Source organism: Natator depressus, chromosome 3, assembly GCF_965152275.1.
Source record: "Natator depressus isolate rNatDep1 chromosome 3, rNatDep2.hap1, whole genome shotgun sequence".
Lineage (NCBI taxonomy): Eukaryota > Metazoa > Chordata > Testudines > Cheloniidae > Natator > Natator depressus.
This window is the reverse complement of record NC_134236.1, coordinates 156,966,988-156,990,581: the sequence shown is the minus strand read 5'-3', so window position 1 is coordinate 156,990,581 and position 23,594 is coordinate 156,966,988. Positions and strand designations below refer to the sequence as shown.

The 23,594-nt window shown below is 42.3% G+C and overlaps 1 long non-coding RNA gene across 1 annotated transcript; it reads right to left on the bottom strand.

Moving 5' to 3' along the window:
- Window positions 1–519: 519 nt before the first annotated feature.
- On the bottom strand, window positions 520–23,594 carry LOC141984154 (uncharacterized). Its single transcript, XR_012638668.1, has 3 exons — window positions 23,361–23,594; window positions 22,960–23,068; window positions 520–865 (listed from the first exon to the last, which is right to left on the bottom strand). It is a non-coding gene; the product is annotated as an uncharacterized LOC141984154 (long non-coding RNA).

Genomic DNA, 23,594 nt, shown 5'->3' with positions numbered 1-23,594 from the left:
AGTGGGAGAATCTCCCTGAAGAGAAGACAGGAATGAATGTTGGGCACTGCTATTGGTTGGCAAGAGCCACCTCTATTTGAGGTCCATTCAGAACTTATCAGAAAGAAATAAAAGTTTTCAATTAAAAAGTAAATCCTCATCCAGTTTAATTTTTTGAGGGCTGGAGTCCAGCTGGATGCCCTGCTTCTGGGTGATAATTTCTAATGCTTACTCTGTAAGCTAGTGCAATATAAGTTCGCCACAATTGTGTGCAATATTTTGTGTGCTACTAGTGTGATTAATCCATTGTGAACAGGAGTCGTCAAGCAGCAGGGGTTCCCTAAAACACACAACCCATTTAAATCAGGGATAATCTCCTCTACTGAATCCCGAATCTTAAGAACTAATACATGATGCGAAAGGCTCATATGCCATGGGAGCTCATGACAATGGAGCATTTGACTTTGGAACTAGCGCAGGAAGTTGTTATGAGCATGAGATGCATTCAGATGAAAGAGCAGATTCCAGTCATCTTCTGATTGCAAAGAGCACTCCGTCCTTGGAGCTTTTGAGATAGATGGAAATTTCAAAACAAACAGAACAAAACAAATTTCACCCTTCCCCTCAGTTCAGTTTTTTCCTCTGATATTTTCAGCTGTTGTGTTGTAGGGAGAGCGAGGTTCCTTCATGTTGTCACTTCCCCTCTTTAATATCTTCTTCCAACTTGCTGGAAATCTCTTTTGCTGTGACCTGGGTCAAACAGTCTCCATTGTGTAGTGCTATCTCTGAGAGGTTTCTATTGTACCCAGTTCCTGGGATAATCCTTGTGAGTGTCTGTATTTCCTCAATAGGCCATCAACATTGTTTGGCCTTTTTATTGTTGTACCTGAAACAAAACAAAGATCCCACTGAAGGCCCTAAAAATAGAGCTGGATCAATAGTAATTTCCACAAACTCTCCTCTTTTACACAACACCTCCCACCCAGTTCCCTGTGAGGTAAACAATTGGACAGAATTATGACATTTTGCAGATGTTGGAAGCGCAAGCCGTTCCGGGACTGGTGATGGGGGAGGGGAAGAAGGAGGGAAGGAGGGGGCGAGGCAACTGAAATTCATTACTTGAAAGGGTTTGTGGGGGTCAGTGACAGCGGTGCTGAGTGGCTTTTTCCAGCCGTTTCGAGCTGAGATTTGTGCTCTGTAATCTGAATGCTTTTATCTGTTTCTGAAAATAGACAGGAATGTTTTCCACAGTCTGCTCCAATCTGGCCATTGAGATGTGTGGAAGGATTACTGGGCTAGATTCAGATTTTGTCAAGAGAGCAACTAAACGTAGGAAGCTTTCTTACAAAACACACAAACACACACCCCTTAAGAGGAAAGACACACACACACACACACAACCCTAAGAGGAAAGACACACACACACACACACACAACCCTAAGAGGAAAGATACATCCACTCATGAGACAGATGGAAGGGTTAAGAACCCCAAGGACTGTTCATGGCATCTAACTCCTGTTTTGGTGTTTTGTTTGTTTTTCTAGAAAAGCTATTTTACAGGATCACTTATTGGCTGAGAACTAGTACACCCGGAGACATAGCTGGTTATGCTTTCTATGTTATGCTCACGCTATTACACACCTTTGCTGCAGCTAAGCTGCCCCTGTTGCATAGTCAAGTCCTCTTCATGCAGTAGGTTTCTTTGAAAGGATTTCTAATTCTAGAAGCTTGCTGGTATGGAGATGCCGTGAGGGGTATATTTCAGATGTTCCAGAGATAGGGTTCTGATACTCATCCAACTGTCTGGATTTTTATCCAAAGTTTATCCTGATCTATCTGGAGTAGAGCTGGAGCAAGGAAATGGTGTTAGGATCTGGCTTAGGTTTAAGTAAGAGACGGAGATTTGGGTTGGCGGCCAAGGCATGGGCTTGTGTTCTCATTTAATGGTTTCAATTTCTTGTGAGATTTAAGCCCAAAATGTTGGTATTCTCCCAGTATCAGGTGTTCTCGCGAGATGTTGCCATTTTGGGTTGCATGTGGAAAACAGGCTCCACTCCACTTTTAGACTCAACCTGCCTCATCTTAAATTAGAACTTCTTTAGTTGGAGAATCAAGCTGGAAACCTGAGAACAGGGTCTCTTATGGTACTGCCACTGCTACTTAGCTTTAGCTTTAGCTTTAACAGACACATCCTAGAACAACCCTCCTTACCACATTTCAGGAGTTCCATTTCAGCAGCAGAGCAGATGATTGCAAAATACATGGGGGTTCACCCGCACCCTTAATGTAACAGTGCAATCTAACTATGATCCCATCTGCAAAACAGCTATTTGCCTGAGTTCAGAGCACAACCAGGATGAGGGTTTAATTTCAAGTCACCATAGAAGACCCATCAGGCAGGCCAAATTCATTCAAACTGTATTGCTCTCAACAGTGGAAGGGGCCTGTTAACTTTCTGAGGTACACAAGTGCTGTGTGGCATATGGCAACTATTGAAAGAATCAGTGGTCCAAGATAATCAAAAGAAGAACACACATTTTGAATGTGTGACAACACTTCTGTGGAAAAGGGTTGTGTGCCTCTAAGGAGGTGGAGCTCTGCAATTTTACCTAGTTGCTAAGCTTAATGCAGCCCTGCTGATGAGGCAAAAGCAGATGGTGTGTGGGTTACCTCTGAGAGTCAGGGAAACTGTTATAAATGCAGGCTAGATCTTCCATCTTGTGGAGGACGGACCACAATTGGAGCCTGCAGACCAGGCTAGAGGAATGTGGTGTATGCAACACCTATGAAAGGAATAGTTGGTGTAAGCCTTTTGCCACCACAAGCAGCCAGCAACAATGTTATACCCTCAAAGTAGGAGCAGCCAATGCGGGGTTTGATGTAATGCTTTTAACTTGATGCCCTCCTGGAGAGATTTGGGGGCAGGTTTCTATGGAATCAAACAGAACTTGAATTCTTCCTCACAAGGTTATATTTAAGACAAGAGCAGCTAAACTCATCACTTTGAAATAAAGCCACTTATCCCTCTAACTGATCTCTATAGCTTTAGATGTGTTTACTTCCAGTGCAGCAGGGACAAGTGGCGTATGCAAGTTTGGAGCATCAAAATCCCATTAATGTTACAGGAAGGAAGAGTCTTTAAAAAACAACAACAAGCCAACAACAATTCAGTGTTATTCAGTGGACTTAACTTTGTAGGACAGTTGATTTCTAAGGATCTAAGACTGCATGCAGGGTCAGAAAGACTATCTCCCCCAAAAACCCTCCACTGACACACATGGTGTGCATGTGATGCCGTCTATGACAGTGAGTATGTACTCCACCCACAGCAGCGAGGGATAAGATAATACTTTACTGTGTGGCATTTCAGAAGCACTGAGGGACCATCTGCAACCCCTGTGAGTGAGTAGCATTCAAGGGCATCGGTCTGTGTCTGATGTGTTCTTAGTACACCCTGGCTGTCCTCATCCAGTTGCAGACCTACGTGTTGAAGCACAAGGCTATGCAACTTCCCCAAGGACTTGGATTTGTACAATGGGTTTCTGTAACTCCCTCTACAGTTAATGTCAACATTTTGTTTTTCCAGTAGATCCAATACATCCTACAGTGTAAGGGTGGGATTCCTTGCTGCCTTGCACCACGTGCAATCATTGACACTGGAGTGATTTGGCAGCGTTTTGAAGTCACTTTGCACAAGGTGCAATGCACTGGTAAATATAGTTTTTGGTGGCTTCTGTGCTTTTTTTGCAGTGACAAAGTATCATGCCCCATCATTAACAACCCCCTCATTATGAACCCTTGCACTGTGCAGCTCTGATGCTTGCCTAACAAGGGCTTCACCCCCCACCCCCCACAAAAACTGCTACAAATAAATGGAGAAATGGATATTCTTCTTATCTGCTTTTGAATTCAAACCAATCATGTCAGCAATAATTACTCTATTTCTATATTTAGAGATCATCAGCAGTTCCTGAATATCAAATCGTGCTGTTATTATCTCCAGACAATATGGGCCAGCTTCCTATCAGTGTAAACATTTAGTGCAGTGATTATCAGTAGAACTGTTTGAGATCCCAAAATAGACAGGGTGAACAAGAGCCTCCCATTATTCATTTAGCCCTGTAGGGGGAGGTGGGCAAAGTGGAGGTTTAATACCACAAAACAGATTCTACAACTGGGAGAAATCCAGGAGTTATGGGAACACAGAGACTCCAAGTTGGCAGAGCTGTCAGTTCCTCCCTAGGCAATTTATTCCAGTGCTTAACCACCCTGACAGTTGGGAAGTTTTTCCTAATGTCCAACCTAAACCGCCCTTGATGCAATTTAAGTCCATTGCTTCTTGTCCTACCCTCAGAGGTTAAGGAGAACAATTTTTCTTCCTACTCATTGTAACAACCTTTTATGTACTTGAAACCTGTTATCATGTCTCTTCTCAGTCTTCTCTTCTCCAGACTAAACAAACCCGATTTTTTCAAGTCTTCCCTCCTAGGTCATGTTTTCTCGACCTTTAATCATTTTTGTTGCTCTTCTCTGGACTTTCTCCAATTTGTCCACATCCTTCCTGAAATGCTGCACCCAGAACTGGACACAGTTCAGTTGAGGCCTAATCAGCGAGTGTAGAGTAGAGCAGAAGAATTACTCCTCGTGTCTTGCTTCCAACACTCCTGCATGTGGCCGAGAGCCCAAGTTCCAGGAGAGAGTGTGGTCAGATCAACTACAGAGTCAATGTTTAATGTGAGGAATGCATTTTTGATTCTCTTTTTCTGATTAATTTGTTGAATAATTTTAGGGTAACACCCAAGGGGTGCTGGGCACCCACAACTTCTATTGAAACCAATGGAGCTGTGGGTGCTCATCACCTCCGAAAGTCAGGCTGCTGATTTAGGTTCGTATGTGTAGAGTAGGCAATTAATTTCTGACTTCCAAGTTCAAAAACTTTGACCTTAACTTCTCTGTGACTGAATTTCCCATCTGGTAAGATGGAGATAATATCCACTTCCCAACCTTGAAGCGGTGCGGTGAAGATTAATTAGATAATATTTATGAAACAGGGTGTCTCTGCTTATCCATCTGTCCAGCTATAGGCATCTTTGTAACTAGTTTCAAACGCTTATTAAACGAAAGGGGGGAAAGCTGTAATGATCAATGCAGACAGCACCCCCGCCAATAGGCAGTGTTGTATCTTTTTCTTAGTGTTAAGTTGTTGTCTTGTTTTGGCATGATGTTGTTTTGATTTGGGGAGGAGGGGCTAGGAGGAAGTCAATTCTTGCCTGTGTGTGCTTGCATTGTTACGTGCAGTGTTCCAATAAATCCTCCCATTTCTATAAGCGAGTATTATAGTATCTGTGCTACCGTGACCTCCACAGAGCAGAACTCTATGCCATTCTGAATGCTGTTTGGGATCCTAAACATCAGAGTTATCCAGGATCTAAAATTGAGTGTTGTCTTTCTCCCCTACCCTGTTAGGAATCCTAGTCCCACACCTACTTTTGCTTCCACAATTGACACAGCGAGATACACTTTGACCTTGACCTTCACCCCCACAGTGGTGTACTAATGCAATTTGACAAAGCAATGGCCAGTTTCTGTCGCTGTAGAAAAACCACATGGACTGTGGGCAAATCAGCTGCCTACGAAAAATGAAGCCTGCAGGCTAGATACAGAGAATGGCAGCAATTGCAGATTCACCTCTGTTTTTGTTATCAGAATGACTTTTTGGCACTTGCTTTCTAAATGAGAAAAGGGGAAGGCGTGAAACCCGCACTCAAGCCACAGGCTACCACAGACTTTGGCTTGTAAATTGCTAACTCTGAGCATGTGCCTTAGAGCTGTAATCTGTGAATCAATTTCTTTATTATGCAGTTGTGTAGCCTCAAACGTGTGCTAAGTAATGAACTAGATTCCAAATTTATCAAAGGCTGACAGAACCTAGTGTTTGCAAATGAAGCTCCATTTGGATCACTACAGTGCACAAAGAATGTAATTATGCAGAGGCTCCGTTCATCTTGTGGTCCTTCTCCTAGACTTATTGGGTGGGTTTTACTAGACAAGAGAGGAGAGGATAAGAAAAAAAATGAGGGAAGGAAAAAAGATGAAGGATGGAGGAGAAGAGGAGAGAATAATAACAATTAATAATAATCATTCTTAGAATTTGAATAGTGTGTAACATTTTCAAGTTGTTATGCAAACAAATATTCACTGATCCTCACAGCTCCCTAAAGCTACTGAAACGGGTTGTTGTGCTACATTTGTAGAACCGGAAGGGATCAAAATTTTGACAGCAATGTACTGGCTCTTCCATGGGCAACTTTCTGGGTTGGTAACTATGGTTATGCCACTTTTACAAATGGGGAAATAAAGGCCTGGAGAGGTTGAGTGGCTCACCCAAGATCACTCAGTAGGTCATCAGCAGGGCCAAGATTCGAACATAAGAGACCCAGCCTTGTATTCAGTTCATTGCTTCCAGAAGGGATGGGTTTCTTGGTTCCATTAGTCTGCGAGTTTCACATCACTTTTCTCCAACTGTATTAGCTTGCATTTTCCCCAAGATGAATTTCATTTGCTTTGCCTTGGCTCTATGTCAATGAAGCAGGAAAAGCCAAGTGACTGTGATCAGTCTAGCATGACTACCTAATGGTCACAGTGACCTTGATGCTGTTTCAGACTCAAATACACCAGGTCAACTCTGACAGCATAAAACGCTTTAGACATTTTGCTTAACTAATGAAAGCATTTTTTTTTAAATTCTTGAACATGTGATAAAGCAGGATGAAAACTGGTAGATGATCCTGATGCTGAGCCCCTGGAAAAAAGCACTGCTGTGGCAAAGGAGGATCAGAAATGGCCAAAGATCTCATTTCAAACGTAGTTCACACTCTACCTGGGCAGAAACTCTATGCACGTTGGGAGCTTTCAGGAGCTGGAAAAAAAAAACAACCAGCTGCTGCTTCCTCAGCCTTTGCTCTTGGGCAATGTGAACATCTTCCAGGCAGGTGACAATGGAGTTTGGGTGGCACTCTATCCAATGAAGGGCGAAACTCAAAATGTGCCCTTTGGTTTACACAAGTAACCTCAAGTCTGGATGCTTCTCCACTAATCTGGGATCTGCCAATACACAGCTTTGTGTGGCAAAAATGATCACATTCTCCTGGGGCAGCATTCTGAATTTGGCTAACTGCCCTATTTTCTCCCCATCACCAAAATTCAAGATTTTGCTTCCCATATTTAGATTTTCCCACAAAAACATGTTTTTTGCACCACTTAGATCAATGGTGGGGTCACCTTTTCAGGAGGTTACTTGGCCATTGATGTCCGTATGTACAAGATAAGTCACCTAGACCACCACATCCAGAATCACGTTGGGACAGCCGTGGTTCTCACCAAAACCATTTCTGCGCATCTCCGACCTAAGTCACCACAGCTTTCCTCCACTTATATAAAATCAAAGGAATACTGGCATAAAACTGGAGTAACACAGCCAGCTGTGAATCAGGATGATTTTTTCTAGCTCAAAAGTTCTTGTTCATCTAGTCCTCTCCTCCCCACAAAATGTGTCATCCTTGTTTCTGCATAGCCATGGGTGTCAGGGGCCTCTGAGTCTTAGAATAACCAGGAATCCTTTGTGTTGTCTGCAAGGATGCTTCTTTTGAAGCACAATGCAAAGGAGCTTCAGTGCATTTTGGAGGCCGAAATGAGACCAGGGGTTGGGTGGGTTGGTGAATGGGGACTAGTAGGGAACACCAGATCCCCTTTTCACTCAGAGTACCTAGGATGGGACCTACCTTTTGTCATGAACATGAAGGGAAAGAAGTATATCAAGGACATATCTTAGAATTTAATTGAGGGGTCCACTTGCTGTTTTGAGCAGAAGGGTAGGGCAGTGGAAATTATCATTGTTTTTACCTCAAATCAATGTGTCCAAACCAACTTTCATAGCTATCTCCCCTGATAGCTTTTTCCATTTCCTCTACCTGCAACACTCCCTCTGGAATGAGTGGTGGAAACAATCCTTGTAGGTCATGAGAAAGGATCACACCTCTAAACATGTTGTTATTCCTGTTTTCCAGCTCCAAGAGCTCAGAAAAGCAGATGATTTAATAAAGCAAGTAGCAGACAACTAATCCAGCTCTCCTGGCAGACTTTCAGAAGGTACAAAGAATTTGTTATAGAGTTCTAATGTCAGAACTGCTACAGTAGACATTTTCCCAGCTGAGAATTTCTTGTTGTTCATAATACTTAAATCACTGCAGGTGCCGCAATTTGTCATCATCAGCTCATCAAAAAAAATCCTCTATTGCATTTTTGTCCTGACTGATTACTCAGCTGTATTCTGCATACATTGCCCTTAGGCAGGTTTATGGGCAATTTATAATCTCTCATAGATTATATAGATAGCTCTTTGAGGCACGGATCATGTCTACCTCTGTGTTTGCACAGAGCCAAGCACAATTGACCATGATCCTGATCAGGGCCTCTGGGCACTGATAGTAAGATAATAATAATAAAAATATACACACACTCCCTACAGTACATAGGTTACTGAGTATATGAAGTTATAGGTACTATCTTACCCTCTAAAGTCAAGGGAACAGGGTTTTTGTTCCCAAGATTACACGAGTGGAACTAGTACACTTCAGATCTTTTCTCTATAGCCCCCAAGTCTATGAAATCACAGATGTAAGAGAGACAAAAGACTTATTGAGTCATCCAGCATATGCCCTGCCAATGCAAAATTGTTCCCTTCAGAACACTTACTAGTAGTTTTTCTTCTCAAACAATTAGGGCCATTATGGCTTTATTATTTTCACAGTAATGATGTATTTTGTGGAATACATTTAAAAAACAAAATCTCCATGAAAATGTGAAATTTTGACTTTCTACCATTTTTTTGCTCACAATGCATGCATTAGAGAGAAGCCTGAAATACAAATATGATGAGCAATCCATCTCACTGAGGCCTTGTCTACACTTGCAGCAGTATGTAGAGTATGTTTAGCTACATGCCATAGTGAAAGGCAGACTGTGTCCACATTGCTGTGGGCAGCTGCACGTAGCAGTGAAAGGCTCCGGCAGCTGGGAAAGGCTCCCATTGGGAGCTACTGGAGCCTTTCCTCGCTGCCTTTCCATTGCCAGAGCCTTTTGCCTCTGCTGGAGTCTTTAACTGAGGCAGGGAAAGGCTCCAGCAGTGGGGAGGCCATGGGACACAATACTGCTAAAAACAGCAGTGTAGACAGGCAAGGCATGGCTTGGGTTTGTGGAGAGCCCCATGAGGTAAATACCCTAAGGTTCTGGTGTCACTTTATTCTATTTGCCTAAGCAGTCCCTCACCGTCTATACTGCTGTTTAGACATGTGCTAGTTGGACATGCAGTGTCTATACTGTACATGCTGCCATAAGTGTTGACCTACCTTGCGACAAGAGTGGAGTGGGAGGAGAGGAGGCAGATGAGAGAAGGGTCTTGATTGAAGCCTGCTGTGCCTTCCCTTGGATTATTTCATGCTGAGCCTTACAGGCCACATTATTGAGTGTAATGTGGGAAGAAGGGAAAAGAAAACACAAGAATGTAGGAGAAAGGGGACCTGCCTTTCCTAAAGCAATAGCACTCTTTGCTTGGAGAAGGGATGGCTCCTTTCTTCTACACGTCTGTATTTTCTTTAACTTCCTCCTCTTTCTGCGCTAGGTGTTCTAGTCTGCAGGGCAGATCCCTTGTTTCAGTTGTTTGCTGAAGATTAAACCACTTATAAGGCAGGAAATTGTATAGTTAAAAAACTCAAGGACTTCCGAGAAAGGGAACCTCCTCTGGTTTCTCTGGATGGCTGGGAGGATAAGAAAGGAGTATTTGGTCCTCTCCCCACACTTCTGAATAAGTTCTCCTCAGGTCAGGTAGGTTCTGGATACCCTTCTTGACAGAGACAAACCTCTGGAGACAAACCTGACAGACTTTAAAGTAAGAGTATTTCAGAATAAAGAATTGTCCAGCTAAAGAGTGAATGAAAACTCTTGGGGCCAGATTTACCATTGCCCTAGAGATGCTTTGTATTCAGGTAGGCTGGCGTTAGAGCAGACATAATCCTCCCTCCTCCACGCCCTTGCCCTTGGGAATTTTCCCAAATGAAAAGGCCCATCCACATGTCAGGTGCAGAGGCAGTTCTGGGCCATCTCCACAGCAACCTGAGGCACAGGGGTTATTCTGGGATGCAGGCAGAGCAGAGAACGGTGCAGGTGGATCAGAGTGGAAGAGCATGTGTTTCAGGGGCAGACTTATGCCCCACTGATTCTGCACCCTGGCAATGTCCCATCAGGGGCAATGAAGCAATGGCACAAGTTACAACAGCCCTCAGAGCTGCACTCATCTGTGGCAGGTACTGCACCTGCCTCCATTAGTCTCTGAACAGAGAATGCACAATCTGTTTCCCTTCTATCCCTCTGCCACTGCATCAATGCAAGGACTATACCACCTCTGCTTTCTTTCCGCCATTCCGTAAGGAAGCATTTCTAGTTTGGTTGATACTGGCCATGAAAATAAGTGATTATGACTGCAGTGGTGCCCCATTACATTTAGTATTTTGCTGTATGAGTACTGGCACTATTTTCTGTGGGAAGAAAATAATCTTAGGCCCTGGTCCTACAATCTGAGCTGCTGGCACAGAACCCCTGTGCCCTTAAGGTTCTGCATAAGGCCAGGGTTGGCACTATCAGATCAAATAGCAGGGGCAGGGCTCAGATCACTAACGTGGGGATTGAGAAGAGACCAGAATACCAGTAACAAAACTACCAGCACTCGTGCCCATGCAAATGAGTGGGAATCGTGCTGGATATTATTACAAAGGATGAGTTTTTACAACATTTTTCTTGCTGTTGATTTTCCTGTGGTGATGAGGTACAAAGAGCCAAGTTATACATTGGATAAACAATAAAAAAATATATTTTAAAATAATTGACTGGACCTATGACATGTGACAAGAGTCCATCTTGATTAATCAAGGTCTAGAAATAAAGGTTAACCTTGCCACATTGGTGCTGTGAGATTGTGGCTAATTCCCTAGTGAGAGTTATATACGATATCACAAGGCTACCTGAAAATCCTTCACTGGAGTCTGCCAAATTATTCAGAAACAATTCAGGGAGTTGAGCCAACCCAAGTATCTGCTGGTTTATGAGACTTATGGACCCTAAGGCAAGTGCTTTGCTGCTATACACTGCAATGGATTGAGACTGGCTCTCTGCTATCTATATTTGTCATTATCCCCTTAGGAAGTGCTTTGGCAGGATTTTGTAATGAAAACTCTGCCCAGAGCACTTTTTGGCATGCAGTGAGCAGCCTTTAAATAGCACAGTGACATACTGCAATAATTACTGATATTAGCATTTTTCTTTGTATTGTATTCTATGTCACATTGTCTGCGCCACCTAATTTAGTCCATTGCACTGTGCATGTCATGAGTTCAAGCAAGAAGTGGTCCTACTCAAAAGCCAAAGTTCAGATCTGGATTCAGATTCAAACTCTTCTGGAGTTCAGGGGATTTTGGATCCAGGTTTTTGTTTCATCCATTATCAAAATACAGGCCAGTGCCAGGGTTAAGATCCCTTCCAGATCTGAACTTTACCAAAGTTTGGGGGTGTTTGAATATGACATTTTGTTTCAGACCCATCTCTAGTTCAAGGGTATTGATTGAGGTGCAAAAGAAATCAAATATAAAAAAGCCCAAACATAGAATAATTGCATCAAGACTCTGGATGTGATATGCTTTAAGGCTACATAAGAGTTTCCATTCAAACCCACTGTTTTCAGTTGTTCATAGCTTTCTGAAATGTTCACCAATTGGTCTAAAACTTTCTGGTGTCTGACAAAGGTATCTTTTTTTTTATTTTATTTTTTTTTATTTTAAAGTATAAGCTCATCTATTTTTCCGTGACAAGAACCTGGGGAGGAAATACAGCTCTCCAGCTAAAACTGCTGGGAGCTGAAAGGCTAAGATTGGGCTGGAAATAGGTCTTACTGTGGAGCAGTGTTCTTCCTTGTTCTAAGAGAAATTGGTTTTGATTTGACTGCATACTTAGCCTTTGAAAACGACATACTGGGCATATGCTGTAGACTTTTCCCATTAACTCTTCAAATCATATGCCTAAACAAGAACTCTCTGCTCATTCCTGCATATCTATCATAGCTATAAGTAAGGACTTGATCCAAAGACCGTTGACATCAAAAGAAAGATTCCCATTGACTTCAATGGACTTTGAATCAAGTCCTAATCCTTCTGCCCCTTGAGTTGCTCCAAACTGACCAGTATCATGGTGCAAACATTTCAGGGAAACACAGTCATACAACAGTCATGCAGTTGTGAAAGTCAGGACCCCAAACAGATATTAGTAACCACTTAACTACTGCTTTACAGGGGAAAGATAACACTATATGCATATTGTGAGAGACAGACAAGTTACAGCATGACGGCAATTGCTCATTTAGACTCATATTTCTTATCAGTGATTGTACTATCCTTAAAAGGGTAATTAAGGCCTACTAATATGCAATCTTTAATTTTCCAGTGTGTAGTCTGATTATTACATAACAATGTCTGATATACAATTTTTGCTTTTGCTAGTAATTTACAGTTCCGTAGTGTCATCCATCTGAGGTGCTCAAAGCACTTTCCCATCATTCATTTAGGCTCCAAATGCCCTGGTGAATTAGTTAGTGTCACTCGAATTTCGCCTCTTTTGTAGAGATAAGGAAACTAAGACAGAAACTAATAGGGAGATAATTGTCCGTCATCATACAGGAAGACCATGGCAGGGGCCCGGAACAGAATGCAAATGTGTGTCTTCATCACAAGACTTTCCCTTCCTTCTTTGCCACCCTTCTATTCTTTATAATAGGACAGAATTGAAAAAAAAAAACAATCAAATCTAAAATAGTGAGACTAGAAGAAGAAATCTTACTGTGTAAGGTATGCTTAAAATGACTCAATCCCACACAAACGTGGTACATTCTATCATATTTAGACCTGATTCAATTTTTGCTTCAGTGTGTGCTATTCAGTGAACTTTGGGTTCATCATTGGTTCATGAATCATTCTCATCATTGCAGTCATATTAACTGCAGACATATTCCATATATGGCCATATTCGCTAAATAGTATGGACAAATAATATTCAGGCTATGGGTTGTTGGGAAAACATTCACTTAAATTATTAAAGGTCATATGATATTGTTCTTCTCCCTATTTGGATAAATAACTTTATTTATATTTGGAGCGAGGGGACTATCCAAGGGTCACTAGTTAGCAAAGAATAGTGAATAAGGAATAAGTCGTGGGCTGGTTTGTTTGCAAACATTTTCAATGACATCCTTCTGAATATTCACAAAGAACAAAGAGTATGACCCCATAAACAGCAGCAACCCACATTTGAGCAGTTTAATCGTAAATCTATTTGATGATTTTTTTTTCCATTATACAGCTAGTTTGGATCATGTGCATTAGTGAACGTGCTCAGGAACACTTTAACATGTTATGATTCTATGGAAAAATGCTGTTCCAAGAAAGCGCCTGATGAAATATGGCAGACCTCCATTAAGTTGATCCTACACTTTTGTAGAGCCACAAAACATCTGTTAGCATATACCGATGCACATTTTCCAAGCATCATTCTCTAGCTTGTCATTAAAGCCACCCTGAGAGTACTACTTTGCCACAGAGCAATGCACTTACAGAGCAGTATCTGAATTCGTAACAGGACAGGAATCTGCCAAATATATCATCACCAGCAAAAAATGAAGTGGATATGTAGATTTTTTTTTCCCACTCACCCTCTTTTAAACTAATTCCATGGCTTCCCTGACACTGGGCCAAGGCTATTTATGTTTGAAAGAGCTGCTCACTGGGCAACGAACACTAACTTCTCGGGAGATTTTTTTTTTGTAAGCAATAATTAACCATGATCTTCCATTAACTGCCTGTACATACGTGGTGCATTAGCAATAACCAGTTTTGATATAAATACCCAAATGCAATCAAGTGAGGCAAGACTTAAATATTAGAACCACAGGAGGTGTTTTGCATGGCGACCTGTGTGACCCTGCTTGGCATTGTCAGTAACCTTGTGGATAATATTTTCAGTGGGCCAAATCATGAAGTCCTTACTCAGGAGGACTGTATCTTGACTCCAGTACTTGGTGTTGATGCCCGTTGACCTAATGTGAATGCTGCCTCAGTGAGAAGTCAGTAAAGTTGTGCCCTTATTATGGTTCTATGGTATACTGAAGTCTTCTGGTTGAAAACTCACTGCCAGATGTTTATGTTCTAGGCAAACAGGACAGGTGAGTCACAACATCTTTCTCTCCTTTGATTTGCAAGACTCCTTCATTTGTCTGCTGGTCAAGGTAACTGCTGCTGTAAGTGAGTGCAACTCTACTGAAGTCAATGAGACCTGCTCACACCAGAGATGAATGTGGTCCAGTTTTAATATTTTGTAATGGTTGTTATTCAGGATCAAACCCCTCTGGCAGCTGTATTGACTGAATGTACTGAAGTGGTTGCAGGACAAACTGAGGACCAAAGTATGACACTGTCAACTGTCTAGCAAGGACTTTTCCTAGCATAACCTCAAGGCATGCATGTAGGGAGGCGGGATTTGGTGGCATAGTTCCTAAGTTGGTCACCTAAGTTTAAATATCATCTTAGGAAACCTCATTTGTTGAACTCATCCTAGTCCTTATTTGACAAAAAACTTTCATAATTCAGCATGACTGGTGGACTCTGCTGAAAACAGGGGATGTGATCAATCAAGACTCGAGGTATTAGCAAAGCTGAATGGAAATCCTGGAGGGATCTGTATCCAGCAGCAAGCCTCAGTCCTGACCTGCTAATTGACACAGCTATGCATAGAAGTTTGCGGAGCACCTGTCTGCATGGTACCAGGCCTTTTCCAGAGTGACTAGTCCTCCATTCTCCTGGGCATGTCATTTACTTATGAAAAAACAGACTTTGGAGAGGGCAAGATTATAGGCATCTAATTTCCATTTCACCTATCCAACCACTTCATCAATGGTTAGGACTGGACTATGGGGCAGACTTCTTGTGTCTCATACACAAGGACTGGATCTTTAAGCAGCTAGTACATTGTTGTTCCTCATGGAGTGGACGGAAGCACCAAATGACAAGTAGATGGAAGAGACTAGTTTCCGCCCTGTGTGCCAACATTGGCGTGAGAAAGATGTAATACTACTACTAATAATAATGGTTTTCACCAAGCATTCAGAGAGGTAACCCCCAGTCCTCCTCAGGAAAAGCAGTGCTGGGGGCTGAGATTTCATTGGCAGTGGCAATATACTACAGGGCCTTTATGAACAGTAGCTTCCCCTTTTCTGGTCAGTCCTGTTTATGAGCCTCTCTCTCTCTCTTTCTTTGTTTGGGACAGTGGCATGTAAAGTATGCGATCACACTGAGTTTCTGCATCTCAACTCCCTCAGCTGCTGCAAGAGTCATTCCATGTCAGGTTCACCATGTACACTGGTAGGGGAGGGTGATCAGATCAGAATCATGGAGAGGCACTAAGCTGATCTATAGACATAGCAACCTATCCTGCTTGCGTTTTTGTGTTGGTTAGATGAACAGGGTTTTCTAGATATGCTACATTTCATATTACATTGTTTTTCCACTACTGGGTTCAAGTTATACTGCTGTTCCCTACAAGCTCATAAAGCTCCCTTTAAAAGCTCATAAAATTTCACCTATATATGTTTATTGCCCTCAGTATTTGACCTAAACTCATTTGGTTTTGCTATATTTACCGTTGGTGAACTTTACTCTCTCTCTCACTGTACAACCTTTTAAAAAAAATAAATAAAACAGTAAATTCTCCTTTCACTTGCCTTATTGAACTCTGCTTTCTTATGGAAACCAGAAAAATAACCAGAACCTTCTCCTGTCACTGGAAGCCTGGCCCCGATGGTAGAAATCTGGCTCATAAGCAGCGATGAGACAGCCTCAAAAGGTTCTGAGATTGGTTTTGGTGTCAGACGGGCATCCGAAAACGGAAGCTCCTCTGAAACTCCTGGTTCTGAAAAATAGGACTGGACTTCCTTTGGCCTTGTCTAGATTAGGAAAAGAAGTCTGACACAATGTTAGCCAACAAGCGGTCAGACATGATTTTGCCTCTAGTGCAGACAGAAGTTAACATCTGCTGATGGGAACGCTTGTTAGAATGTCATAAATTCTGTCTCCATTAAGGGCATTCTTTTTTCCCGATCTAGACAAGACTGGCAAAAATGCTTTTGATCTCTAGCATTTTGATTTCCTTTTGTGGCTGAAACATGAAGTGAAGAAACAATTTAGAAGCTCCAAAAATGTTTGGATTCATGTTTGGTTATAGAGATGACTGGATTTTTTTTTTATATATATTTTTGCTGGAGGGAGATGGAATTTCGTTTAAGGTGGTGCTTACTTTTCCCTCTAGAGCACATATCTAGTGCAGTGATTCCCAACCGTTGCTATATCAACCAGTGCTGGCACTTCTGTTTTTGTGATTAATTTCCCCAGCTGTTTTAATGGTGAGTCTTTGTGCTGGGCTGTGATGAGCTAATACCGTGTGATAGCTTTTATTTAATTGGGAGTCATTGAATTGGCCAAGGGTGCTCTTGTGAGTTTGAAAAAAACTCACTATGGGTTAGAGTACAAATGATTGAATGGGAAAAGGCAAGTCCTGACTGACATTAAAATAGTGCAATTTGTTGGAAACAGTATGTTGGAAACAAGAGGTGGGCTTCAACCAAACCCCCAGATCTGAACATCTCTGAAGCTCAGAGGTGGGTGTGGATTGAAATCTGAACTCAGCTCAGATTCTAATTTTGCAGGATTTATATGGGACCAATGAAAAACCCCAGATTCCAACCACTCCTAAAACATGGGAAGTCTTAAATCCAGAGTCAGATCTGCATTTTGCAGCCTGGTTCTCTCTCCACTGGAAGCCATGGTCTTTCAAATTCCACCTTGAAATGTGCTGCTTCTTCAAAGCTCCTAAGCACTAACCTACCTCACATATTTTAAAGCAGGAGGGGGATAAAACATTCCTGTAGAACCTTCCTTTTATTTCCTCATGTGTCTTATGTAGCAGACTATGCTTGAGGTAGCTTGTTAACTGAAGTCCCTTCTGCTCATTGACTATTCCAAACATCCCATTATCCACTTAGTAATTAGTTGAATTAACCCCGGTGCCTGGGCCAACAGCCCTGTATTCCCAGAAGTCTTTGTGCAGCTCCAGTATGAACACAGCAGCACAAGCATTGTTTCACAGTAGTACCAGCGCTCACTCAAGATAGGCTCACTCGAGAGAAGTAATCTGAGTGCAGATAACTTGAATTAACTCTGCAAAGAAGACATACCGTAAGACCTGTACTACTTGAGCTTAAGGAGATCTCCTAGTAGTACTGCTAGGTCCCTTATCTCTTTAGACTGCAGAGAGAGCGAAAGAGAGAGAGAGAGAGAGAGAGAGCACGCACGCAAGCAACCGTGCTCTACAGTTGCATTACTGGTATCTTTGCCTTGTAAAGCACAGTAGTATTCCTTGAGTTGGAAAGACGTTTTAGAAAATCTGATTCTAGTCTCTCCATTCACTTTGTTGTTCCATTCCTCCTCTCTTTATTCTCAGCTATTTTCCACTGGGGAATCATGTGAACGTGTAACAGTGGCGAAGCAGTTGCTTGGATAACCAGAGTTGCTTAGCTACAAAAAGAAGAGGAGTACTTGTGGCACCTTAGAGACTAACAAATTTATTTGAGCATAAGCTTTCGTGAGCTACAGCTCACTTCATCGGATGCATTCAGTGGAAATGCATTCAGATACAAAAGTGCTCTTCCTTTCACTGTCTGAAATCACCTTTGGATAACAAAAACCTTCTCTCCGCTCCTCTCAGTGGAAACTTCTTTGACAAGTTTAGGTTAATAAAATCTATGTGATAGATCACTTATCTGCCACATTCCTATTTCCTATGTACTTCCCTGTCTTCACAGCTTCCCTGGCTTAAGACTGATGATAGCCTCTAATGCTGCAGCAGCTCAAGAGTACTGCTTGGAGCATGTGCATATTGTTGCCAGTAATTAGGGCTGGGATCCTGTGATTTTCCTGAGGGGAAGGTCAGTGGCCATATGCTTACATGCAGGCAGCTCACTCACTTTGCGATATAGAAACAGAATTTAGGACCATAACATCAGAGAAATGTAGGGATCTCAAAACCTCACCTAGTCCTCCCAGCTGCACTGAGAAAGGATTAAATATACCTGTTCTAGACCCCCCTAGAGATGTCTGTCATTCATTCCTGTTCCTTAGAACTCAGGTAGCGGCAGGAGCAAGAAAGGCCTTTAAAATACAGCTTACCCCTGGAACTGAATGGGGGACAGTTTCAAACTAATAATAGTCTTTTATTTGTAGAACACTTTGCAGCCTGAAAGGCCTCAAAGCACTTCACAGGCTCTATTCAAACAGTGAAACTAAAACACAGTCACCTCTGGGTTCGAGGGTAGCACAGAGCCCCTGCACTGCACAATAGTGTGGAGCAGGCCCGACGACAGGGGGAGAAAGGGAGCAATTGCCCAGGTGCCTGGGCAATTTAAAAGGGCCCCAGGGACACCCGGCTGCCAGTGCCGCAGTAGTGGAGGCGGGAGCCCCAGGCCCTTTTAAATTACCAGGGCGCGCTGCAGGGCTCCTAGGTGCGTGCAGGGTGGTACCGGCGGCAGCGAAGGCAGCCGGGCGGGCATGTGGAAGCCCTGGCTGTGCCCATTAACTGTTCTGCCCTGGGGCCCGGAATTGCTGTCAGTGGGCCTGGTGTGGGCTGTAGCAGAAAAAATGCCTATCATTATAAAACAGGTTTCAGAGTAGCAGCCGTATTAGTCTGTATTCGCAAAAAGAAAAGGAGTACTTGTGGCACCTTAGAGACTAATAAATTTATTTGAGCATAAGCATATGCTCAAATAAATTTGTTAGTCTCCAAGGTGCCACACTATAAAACAGAGAGCGCTCTGAAGGGCTAAGTTCCCACGGTCTCTTTGGATGCTACTGGTGTAAACTTTGCTGGAGAGATGCAAGCAGTGTTATGTGAGAAGGGGCTGTGGCTAGAGCATGTCAGAAAGGTTTGGGAAAAAACTGTCCCTGATTTTTGTAGCAATTGTTCAAAATGCAGAGTGAAATCCTCTGGGGTAGTGACACACATGATTTCTATCTCCACAGGGCCCCTGTTCGAAAGAAAGGAGACTGGTATTGAGAAGAAACTGAATGTTGTGAGACTTGTGAGATGGCTGGTTTGAGGCTGCCCCGCTGTGGAAGCTGCAAAAGAGAAGGAAGTGCAGAGATGCCATTGCTCACCTCTGCTGGGAGTATCAGATCCACATGAACAGCAGCCACACGGACAAAAACAACGAGGAGTCAGGTGGCACCTTAAAGACTAACAGATTTATTTGGGCATAAGCTTTCATGGGTAAAAACCCACTTCTTCAGGTGCCACCAGAATCCTCGTTGTTTTTGTGGATACAGACTAACACGGCTACCCCTCTGATACTTAGCCACATGGACATTAACTCAGCACCCCAGGAAGTGATGTGCCACAGAACAAAGTCACAGCAGATCGCTGCTCGTAGGGACAGGAGCGGGAACGGAGCTATGAGGAACATCAGCCTTTACCCAGGAGACAAAATTACTTCAAATTAATCCAGTAACACTTCCACATCTCCTCCCAGCACTTCTCACTGTGACACCCAGCCCAACTCCCCTCCCCCTCCGTGACACCCAGCCCCATCCCTGCCCCTTCCCATCCCCCTCATTGTGTTACTGACCCCCCACCCCCATCTCTCATCACCCTCACTATAACAGTGATGCCCCATCCCACCATTAGCCTTCCCTTCACTGGAACTAGTTTGTACCTTTCCTGCTTTTATACCTCATCTCCCCTTTTATTCCCTCACTATTTCTGCTCTGTGTCTTTCCCTTCTGTGGTCAGAAGGCTCCATAGCACTGAGCTCCGCTGAGCCCTTCTCTCCTGAATGCTGTCTACAGACAAACTGTATTGCATTATAGCTTAACAGGGTAGAGCTGCTGGAGACCTATTTGAATTCTGCACGTGTCCAATCCCACAGCATGTTGTTTCTTGCACTGCTCACTTTGCTTGTGACAGAGGCTTTTCATTTCAAGCAACTGATCGTTTAACACGTCATTAAATCCATCCCTGTATGAAAGGGGGACCGTTAAAACGCCGGGCCCTGAAAGCTGTGGTTGGTGACTGCTTCACAATGACATCTGATTTGGCTTCTTTTATTTTTCTTTCCCTTCCACTCCTTTCGTTTTCTGTCCCAAAGGGGGAAATGGGAGAAATGACCAAGAATGAATTCTAAGCAACAGGAAGTCATTTTCCAACTGGTGCTGTCACTGTAACACATGTTAAACTTTATAATAAACAGGCTAGCAGGAGAAAACAGGTTTCAGAGTAACAGCCGTGTTAGTCTGTATTCGCAAAAAGAAAAGGAGTACTTGTGGCACCTTAGAGACTAACCAATTTATTTGAGCATAAGCTTTCGTGAGCTACAGCTCACTTCATCGGATGCATACTGTGGAAAATACAGAAGATGTTTGTTTTTATACACACAAATCATGAAAAAATGGGTGTTTATCACTACAAAAGGTTTTCTCTCCCCCCACCCCACTCTCCTGCTGGTAATAGCTTATGTAAAGTGATCACTCTCCTTACAATGTGTATGATAATCAAGGTGGGCCATTTCCAGCACAAAGCCAGGGTTTAACAAGAAAGTCTGAGGAAGGGGGCGGGGGTTAGGAAAACAAGGTGTTACCTTGCATAATGACTTAGCCACTCCCAGTCTCTATTCAAGCCTAAGTTAATTGTATCCAATTTGCAAATGAATTCCAATATGGACACAAATCAGATGTCAAGAATTATAACATTCATAAACCAGACAGAGAACACTTCAATCTCTCTGGTCACGCGATTACAGACATGAAAGTTGCGATATTACAACAGAAAAACTTCAAATCCAGACTCCAGCGAGAGACTGCTGAATTGGAATTCATTTGCAAATTGGATACAATTAACTTAGGCTTGTATAGAGACTGGGAGTGGCTAAGTCATTATGCAAGGTAACCCCTTGTTTTCCTAACCCCCGCCCCCTTCCTCAGCCGTTCTTGTTAAACCCTGGCTTTGTGCTGGAAATGGCCCACCTTGATTATCATACACATTGTAAGGAGAGTGATCACTTTACATAAGCTATTACCAGCAGGAGAGTGGGGTGGGGGGAGAGAAAACCTTTTGTAGTGATAAACACCCATTTTTTCATGATTTGTGTGTATAAAAACAAACATCTTCTGTATTTTCCACAGTATGCATCCGATGAAGTGAGCTGTAGCTCACGAAAGCTTATGCTCAAATAAATTGGTTAGTCTCTAAGGTGCCACAAGTACTCCTTTTCTTTTTTCAGGAGAAAACAGGCACCTTTTCCGAGCATGTTTCTAAAGCAGAGATGGGCCTAAACCAAAACCCCAGATCTCAGCATGCTAGAATGCTTGAAAGTGCTTGAAATCCAAACTCAGATCTGGATTTTTCTAATGTCCTCTATTGTTCCAAGGGGACTGAACCAAAACTCCAGGCCTAAACAGCCCCAAACTTTGGAGTGTTCGAAATCTGGATCTAAATACTGTAGCTTAGGGCCATCTCTGTTTAAAGTAAAAGATAAAGCCCTTCTCATTTGGTTCTGTTTTTTCTTGGTATCACACTATCCAACACTTACAGACATAGATCAAGATAAAGAATAGCAGCTCATGCAGAAATCTCTCATGTTACCTTACGTGGTCTAGTTAGTTTGAAACTGGGTTAGCAGTTTTAGATTGCTAAGCAAGAACAAGATAATAGGGTCAGCCACATCTTAACAGAAATTTTCTTTGTCAATCTCCTCCACTCACATTCGCGATCACATGGACCTACCCCCACCTATTTGCAATCATGGGAACACATGCTCCATTTCATTTTAATAAACCACTTTCCTTGCCATTTGTAATTGCATAACACATCTGTGGACAACTTCAACAATTGCATACATGGAAAAGTAACAATGGAAAAGTGTTCATGTATTTTTATGGGTTTAGTGAATTGGGGGGGGGTCATTTTTGGACACCCAACTAGAGAGATCTGAAAGGGGGCTGATTTTCAATGGATTCACTTTCTGGAAATTGTCCCTTTAGGAGGGTGTTTGAATATAAACTCCAAAAAACTGAGGAAATCAAAATTTCTAGTCCCTTTTGTTTGTTTCATAAAGCAAACAGTGTTTGAAATACCTCAAAAAGAAAAGGAGTACTTGTGGCACCTTAGAGACTAACCAATTTATTTGAGCATAAGCTTTCGTGAGCTACAGGTATGCATCTGATGAAGTGAGCTATAGCTCACAAGAGCTTATGCTCAAATAAATTGGTTAGTCTCTAAGGTGCCACAAGTACTCCTTTTCTTTTTGCGAATACAGACTAACACGGCTGTTACTCTGAAATCTGAAATACCTCAGTTTTTGCCTCTTGTAAGAATAGAGTGGAAAAGAGTGATACTTCCAAAACCACTATATGGTAATTCTTGTCAAATCTTAACTTTTTAAAGGTGACCCACAAAGGGGGGAAATATATTAGGCTTGTGCTACCCATTCCCTTTAAAAATTATTTACAATGAAGTCCTGCAAGTTTAATTTCGATTTTTTTCCGACTTTTTTTAAACTATCAAAAATTCAGGTCTTGTCTATCAGCTCAGAAAGATTCTATGACAATTGCAGAACTAACAGAATGATGACAGAAAGAGCTAAACTAAGAAATTGGGAGGGGAAGTGATTTTTGTCACTTTTGTTTAAAACACTTTGGATTTTGTTTGGCGTAGTTAGGAACTTTTTGACTCAAATGCCTAATGAACATTTTTGGGGAAAGGACATCTTCGGCAAAGATTCAACTTACCTGTCCCTTCTATTGAAGTGCACCAATTCATAATAAACTTATAATAAGTCCAAAAGTGTTCCAGCAAAATCATGGAATGACGCACTTGATATTCCTAATATTTCTAAGGCTAAAAACAAGAAGGAAAGAAAAACACAAAAACATTTAGACCTTCTTTATAAATAATAAAGAAACACAAAAGGCCGCAAGTCCAGTCTTTAAAAAATAATCCTTTGCATGTCATCTTTAATGGCAGCCCCTAGATTTTGGCTATTTTTTTCTCCCTTGGTTGCAAATGCAACAATGTTTTTTCTTATTTTTTTTCCAAGCTAACCAACTGTAGAAGTCTCTTCCTTTTTAGCAGACAGGTATTAATGACTGCAGATTTGGGGAGGAGAAGGGAAATCAAATATGTGGCTTACCGGAATGACAGTCAGTTCTGTTGCTGTGCACTCTGATGGGGTTATCATGCACTCACTCACTCACTCACTGAACATTGCCATGCCGCTGACATCCTACTGCCTCTATTAGTAATGGCTGTTGCCATGGCCACTGAATGATGAATCACTTTTTGAGTCTGTCGTATGAATCTCTCCCAACAAAGTTGGGCTCAGACCTGTAATGCTGGTTATTTTTAACCACATGCTGCATAATGT